Here is a 7810-nt window from a genome sequence, read left to right on the forward strand (position 1 = left end):
CTGGTATTAATAAACAAGCATGTCCCAAAGTGGTAAATTGTGAAAAACCTTGCAAGTCTGATTAGTTATACAGAGAAGTCTCCCAGGCTGACAGCAATTCACATATTGCAAGGGTAATAAAATTATATTAGTAAAAATTATATTTGAAAAATAGTTATCTAATACTATTTATATTAGCTTATATTAGCGTTGCAATGTTTATCCATTGTCAGCCTGGGAGACACTGTAACTGTTCTTAAAATTACATGAAGCACCTTCCTTTGCCATTAAATAAATAACTACATAAATCTATAATTTCATGTAATGTAAAAAGATATAAACAGAACTGGGTTGTTTATAACTTAACTGGCTCAATGCTCTTCCATTACAGTACAAGAGTCCTTTCAAAATGCCTGCATTGCATGCTAATTAGCTGTTGTGCGTAATTGGCTCAGAATTAAATGTGGCGGAGCAGTGTTACGCTGCCTTGCAGGAAGTACTGCCTTCCAGTCCTCGCTGGGGGAACAAAAGTCCCTAGTGCCGATGCGTCGCTGTTCTGTCCGTATTTTATGTTAAATAGCACCCCCTGCTGAGGACTTTTAGTTTGGCAGCCTTTGTCTTCCCCTTGCTAGGGCAAACCAGGAAATAGCTTAGTCTGATACTCCAACTGCCACGCTTTGCTGTGTAAAGTTATCTGGTGCAATTCTGTTTGTTTACTCTATCGAAAGCATCGTCTGTAAGTGTTTCAGACATCATACAGACACTAGTTTAATATTTTATAAGTATGTGAGATTCATGTTCACTTTATCTCTTTTATCTTATTCGTGTTGAAAAGTGATATGTAGCCTTGTTTCTATATCATCCCATTGTTAGTTTAGCTTCTGTTCCTTGTTGCTATATGTGTTAAACCATATGAGAGCTTAAAGCCATTTATACACAAGATTTATATTTTGTCAGTGCGGTTTGCATAATTTTGAAATGCTTATTTTACTAAATGTTAAGCTGGTAGTACGCAAATTTCAGTTGTTTAATATAAACACTGGAGCTTGGAGGCTATATCCTGACTCCCATGTATTTGTTTGAATGGAGTTTGGTTTGCTGTTAAATTGTATACATATATACACACAAGGAGAACAGTTTTTTCTCCTCTTAATGCAAGACCCACCCTGACACCGGTAGGCTTATGTGCTTTTTGCTTTGAGAGACTCTCCAGAATGTGTATGAAAAAAATATAAATGTGAGGAAAACACACATTTGGTAAAAAAAAATAAAAAATCTGCCAAAAAAAAAAATGGAGAGTGACAGAATCAGTTGGCACTTTTTGCAACCGAGAGGTCTTATTTTATCTACTACCATCCCCATCTTCAACGAGGGAAGATGTTTCTGATCAGGCAGCGTGTCTTGAGCCATAACAGTATGAACCACTGACTCAAGCCGTCGAAGACTTAACGTTAATGTAGTGCCCACAGATATACATACATACACGTGTGTATGTATGTATGTGTATATATATATATATATATATATATATGTATATATATATATATATATGTATATGTATATATATATATATATAGATAGATAGATAGATAGATAGATAGATAGCTATGTATATCTATGGTAGTGCCAGAAAATGATTAGCAGCAAGCGGCAGAGGCGTCCGAACAGTAGAACATTCCCTAAAACTGTGACAGCTAGCTTCTAATCTGTTCAGCAGGTCTATATTCGATAAAACCCGAGTCCTGATTTCTTAGATGCACTCCTGAATTCTGAATGAATAAAGTGGATTTCTTTGAACATTGTCTAAGTTTCATTCAGCAGGGTTTGCTGCAGTGGCCCGAAATCCTTATGTTCTTAAAGCTGTTCATGGCACTTACTGGGGTTACATCCGATTCAGTTCCCACTCAAATTCACGTGTTTTGGGAACATTTTGAGTTCTGGAAATAAGAATCTCTGTTCTTGACTGCATGTATTCCAGCACACTGTGATTTGGAGTTTATATAGACAGATTGAAGTAATCAGAGAGCTGAAAATTTAGTTTTTCAAAGAAAGCTTTAGCTTAACTGACAAAATAATAAAAAAATAGTTTTCTAAGGAAATATCAATAAGTATGTGTAATCTGGGACATTTTCAAATGGTGTAAATGTGTGCATTTACACACACGCGTGTTATGCACTGTCCATTTATATTGTTTTAACTTTGATTACTGAATACAAATGAATCTTTAATCTTCAAAGTAATCAGTAGGTTACTTACATAATATACTAATACCAGCCTGTATTGGACTGCAGTACATAACTGCTGTAGAATTTAAGGTGGAATGGTATGAAACTTCAGCGTTGTGTTTGTGAACAGCTGGCAGGTAAAATATAAAGGGTTTCTTCAACTTCAGATCAAAGCATTAAAAATGTAATTCTCAAGATGTGAATAACAGTGGTTTTGTGGTTCATATTTTGGGGTTTCAGGGTCAGCCATTCTTAAAGCAATATAGCAGGTCCTACATTAGTCCTTTCATATTTTTAGCACCTAGTGTTTTTTCATTCAGAACAAAATCATTTCATGCATGTAATAATATGCATAGGCCTGTGCTGAGCTATTTGTTGTCTCTATAAAGTATGTTAATAACTGTATTCACTGGTGTACATTGCAAACTTTGCAAATCATTACAGCCTTATAAAACAAAATTAGAAGTAGCAAAAAAGTAATTTTTAAATGAGTGGAAACAAACAATTGAAAAAGCCTGAGTAAGCATGACTCAACTAATTGGTTGGTAAGCGTTTCTACTGCTGTTTTAATCAAAATGTAAAGTACTTAGTCTTACTCTGAAGTACTGCTTTTTGAAGAGCATTAGAACAAACATTTGTACTCCTTGTTCAGTCAGACAGTAGATTGCAGTGGATATGATACAGTGAGCAGAAATAGGTATTCAGTAATTGTTTGTTTTTGGTAAAAAAAATAAATAGAAATAAAGTTAATACTTTGGTGCAAAGTTGTTGTTGGAAGTTACAGCTTTGATACATTTACAGTGAGAAATAATTAGGCTTTTGCAGCATTATGGTTACATTTTGGCCCATTTATAAACCATCTTCAATTCTCCGAGGTTAAGAGGGTCCCTCTGATGGACTTTCAAAATGCTCAACCAAAATAGGATTCAAGTTGCTAGTTGGCTAGGCCATGTATAGCACCTTGATCTTCTTTTCTTAGAAACCAATCTTGAGTTATTTTTTATATTTGGGGTCATTTCTTGTTTAAATGTCTTTTGTCCAGATTCAGTTGATTGTCTGGTGAGATGAAGTTTTTCTTTAATATGTCCTGGTACATTGCTTCATTTTTGTTTCAGTTTTGATTCAGCTTTGTTGATATTTTAACCTCAATTTAATGTTTTTATTTTTTTCAGAATCGTAGTTGATATGAGCTGATTAGAAGAAGTTTGGTGCCTGACTTCTCTTTGATGCCCATCAGCCATTGTATGTATTTGTTGTAATCCACCAGCAGCACACCTGAATTGATTAGCCAACCTATGTCACATTTTTTGAGCAACTGAATGTTTACTGCTCAGTTAAATAGCTTTTAGAACAATATGTGCAAAAATGTTTGTGCAGTACACTATTAAAGTGGCCAAAAATGTTGTCTTGGAATTGGTATTAGCATTGATATCAGTATCATTTTTTTTGTATCAAAGCCTACTGGTAGTACTCTTGTTTTGTTGTTTCTTGTCATTTTCCTTTCAATTGCTTATGTGTGTTTCTCTGCAGTGACAATACCATCTGAGCCATTGGCCCCACAGCCTGCTGTAGTAGAGTGTAATGCTGTCTTAACCTGTCTTATTAGCCATTCAGCCTTCAGAACTGCATCCTTCAGGGCTACAGCCCCCAGCACTGCAGTCTCCTGCACTTACACTAACAACCAGACAGCCTCCTGCCCCTGCCTCTTCTGCCTTACAACAACCAGCAAAAGAGCTTTGTGCACTGCACCCTCCTGTCATTGCACTGTCCGCCCTACAGCCTATAGCACTGCACCCTCTAACTCTTCAGCCCCCTACACTGCACACTTTTGCAGTACAGCCTCCTGTACTGTCTCCTAGTCTTCAGCTCTACAAACCTCCTGCATTGCACCCTGCTTAACCATCAGACCTGCAGCTTTAGACACCTCTACAGTCAGCCCCACTGCCTCAGACACCAGCACCATCAACTGTACAGTGTCAGATTCCTACACTTTTAGCTCTACAGCATCATGTACTTGCACCATCAGCCCTACAGCCTGAAGTACTTCAACTTCCTGCACCATCATCCCCACAGCCTCTAGAGCTTCAGCCTTCTGCACTTCCAGCTCCACAGCCTCTAGATTTTCAGCCTCCTGCACCATCAGCTCCACAGCCTCTAGAGCCTCCTGTGCCATCAACTCCACAGCCTCTAGAGCTTCAGCCTCCTGCACCACCAGCCCTACAGTCTACTGCGCTGGAGAGTCCAGCACCTGCACTATGGCTTCCAGCACCTGCACTATGGCTTCCAGCACCTAGTACCACCATCCCCAGATCCTCTGACTGTCTTTGCAAATACCATGGAACCTGTCCTGATTCCAGTAGAAAATAAAGACAACAAAAGATGCAAAGAGAACAAAAGAAAGAAGACAGGTAATATATTTCAAATAATACATTGTTCATGGCATTTGTTAGATGTTAACATTTTGTTATTACTACTAGGCAATATATTCAGTTTAATTTGTTAATTTTTGTTTTTCTCTCTACCCCATTTTGCATAGAAAACTAACTAAAAGTTTTTTGTTTTTTAAATAATGTTTCTTTTGTTCTGTAAAGCTGCTTTGCAACAACACCTATTGTAAAAAGTGCTATATCAATAAACTTCGACTTGACTTGTTTCTGTCCCAAGATAGTAAAATTTGTCTGTCTCATGAGTGCATACTGTACTCATGCCACGTTTCTCTGTGATTTCCTTTATCTTTACCTTTATCTCCAAACAAGATGATAGTATTATTGTTATATTGTATATATTGTTTTCATGTATTATAGTTCATGCATGTTACAGGCTTCACATAAAACTGATTAATATTGTATAGATAAAAAGTTTTACTTGCTTATGTTGGTTACAGTTAACTTTTATTTCTGTCCAGTAGAGAGGTGTCTTTTCATGCAAGTGCAGAAGCATTCCATTGAAAGAATTCTGAAAAAGAGAATATATAAGAGAGTATGGGGGAGAGCTGCAGAAAAAATAGCAGACAACCTTCACATATAGATGCTGAAGTGTATCAGAGTATGAATCGTTGAATTGGACAGTGTAGTGTAATATAACTGTGCCGCTCGCCCTAGGTTAATGCAAACAAACTGACTAAATGAACAAAATGCAGAATTTATGCCACTTTAACATGTCTGTAAGTTGTAGTAATGTCTTCTTTTACTTTCTTTAAGGGCAATATGGAGGTATTGGTTCGCTGGAAACCGTGCTCTGGATGGTATGTAGTGATTTATTTAAATTTACAAGCTTCTAGAGACAATCGTCTGAATTTATAAGTTTGACAAAGATAAAGACAAACATGATTTCTCCATTTTTTATAAATGGTCAGAAATTACAGAAGGCTCAGTTTGTTCTTATGGGATCCTCCGCATGGGGAAAAAGTGCAACATTTCCAAGTTTGAATCACTCTTAAGCATGATGGACTGGGATCGGGAACCCCTACTTTAGCCCTTCATCAGTGGATATTTTTGTGTGGTGTGTAAAACGCACTGCTGATGTTTATAAAAACCCAAACATAAAACTCATTCCAACGCATCACACACACTACCATGCCCCTGTGTCACTGCTGAGCCACCCATAAAATATCCAGTAATAAGAGTCTGGTCAAGCAGTACTGTGGTCAGAAACTGATCATGGTAGATTCTATGCATAGCTGCAGTTTGTAATTGGACACCTGTGCATTTTAAATAGAAGACTAATCAGGTATGTGACATGCATGAAGAAATCTCAGACTGGTGTTTTGCAACAGTACAAAATCGGTGCCATTCTAAGGACATGCAGTAGTACAAAAATATGCCAAAATAGAACTAATAAAGGAGATAATAGGGGAAGTTTGCTTTTACATGTCCTACATACTGTTTGTTGCGTCTTTTTTTTTCTTTTTATAGTTGTATTAGATGGAGCAACAGCTGGAAAGCCTACAAAGAATTCTGTAGCGTCACTGACTGCTCTGTGTCCAATGGGAAAACACTGCAGCAGGTGGGAAAACTGCCCACTCCATCACTAGGTCAAGTTTTCCTTCCTTCAAGACCATCTACAATGAACAGTGTATATAAAGAATGCTTGCTTTATGGAGAAAGATCCCTTTTACACCCTGCATGGAGTGTTCTTATCCCTGCTATCTGGAAGCAAACTATGGAGTCTTCCCGACAGGTCAACATTTACTTCCTGTTAAACAGCTGCACAGTTCTACCTGGTGAATCGTGTCTACAACTAGTCACTTTACAAGAGAGACAGTTTTTTTTTTTTTTTCTTGCATGGACAAGACACTGTGTATGCATACACACTGTTTGAGCTCTGACAGTGTTCACTGCTGCTAGGACTAAGTTTACAGCTTATACTTTTGAATAACAACTACAGTGGTCATCATTTCTGCAAAATTCAAGGACTGCACATATGACTTCAGTCTTGTTATCTATGATTGTTCTTATTGTCTGATGTCCTGTCCTTAATGTTTGCATAGTTTATTGTATGGTGTGGATTATAGTATATTGTGGTTTATAGTTTGAGTGTATGTATAATATTTATTGCGTTCTGTACTATTAGCCACCTCTGCTGTTCTTCTGTGCATCCAGAGGAACTGCATTTCACTCCTGCAAAGATATGACACAGTTTGACCTGAACTGACTTGACTTGATTTGGAGCGTGTGTGTGTGTGTATTTTGGTCTCTGCCTCGTAGATCTTTAATATGTGTATATATATTATTGTCAAAGATTAATAATAAATCTCTGAACAGTGACTTTTTTATGTTCGCAGGTCTTTATTTTGGTTAGTATGCTGAACATATTAATTCTAAATAAAGTTTAAAGGGAGGTTTTATCGATTCTTTTTTTTCTTTTGAGAGAGGTCACAAGCAATTATGCTGTAGGGAACGTATAATATTTGCATAATCCACTTTTGACTCTTGTACTGTTTGTTTTGTTCCTTGCCACCCATATATTTTCATATGTCTGTTACCATCATACAGACAGGTATTTTAACAGTGACACTTTTTTTTTTTTTAACCTTTGCCTGTATCCCCCACCACAATGGATTTGAAATTATTCAGTTCTTTTTCTTGGTTTTCTTCCAAGATGGCACAGAGTATGACTGCCGTGTTGCGAGCTCCCTTCACTCCTGTTTGTTTTTTGTTAATTTTGTTTTTGTTTGTAACTACTTTTGCAATAAATGTTGCCAGCGGAGTTTGAGTTCCTGAACGCAGATCCATTGTTTGGGAACCTCAAAGAGGCCCCATTCATCTGGGCCGACCAGCTGACTAAACAACCCTACATCTCATCCAATAAGTTTTATTTCATAACTTATTACTGTACAACTGTACATTGGAAGTAATTGTGCAATAATTGTGTATATGTGTATATATTTAGAGTCTGTGTATATATACATTTCTTTTTTCATATATATATATGTATATATATATATATGTATATATATATGTGTGTGTGTGTGTGTGTGTATATATATATATATATATATATGTTTGTATGTATATATATATATATTTTTTGTATTTCAATTTTACAAGGGGGCTACGCACCTAAGATTTTCACTCACCTTGCACCTGTGTAAATGTGATGTGACA

At 36.7% G+C, this 7810-nt stretch overlaps 1 long non-coding RNA gene across 1 annotated transcript; it reads left to right on the plus strand.

Moving 5' to 3' along the window:
• The first annotated feature begins 383 nt into the window (after nucleotides 1-383).
• On the plus strand, nucleotides 384-7598 carry LOC118800335. Its single transcript, XR_005006224.1, has 5 exons — nucleotides 384-715; nucleotides 3377-3446; nucleotides 3735-4612; nucleotides 5405-5448; nucleotides 6119-7598. It is a non-coding gene; the product is annotated as an uncharacterized LOC118800335 (long non-coding RNA).
• Nucleotides 7599-7810: the final 212 nt, after the last annotated feature.

Source organism: Colossoma macropomum, unplaced genomic scaffold (assembly GCF_904425465.1).
Source record: "Colossoma macropomum unplaced genomic scaffold, Colossoma_macropomum, whole genome shotgun sequence".
In the NCBI taxonomy this organism is placed as follows: Eukaryota; Metazoa; Chordata; class Actinopteri; order Characiformes; family Serrasalmidae; genus Colossoma; species Colossoma macropomum.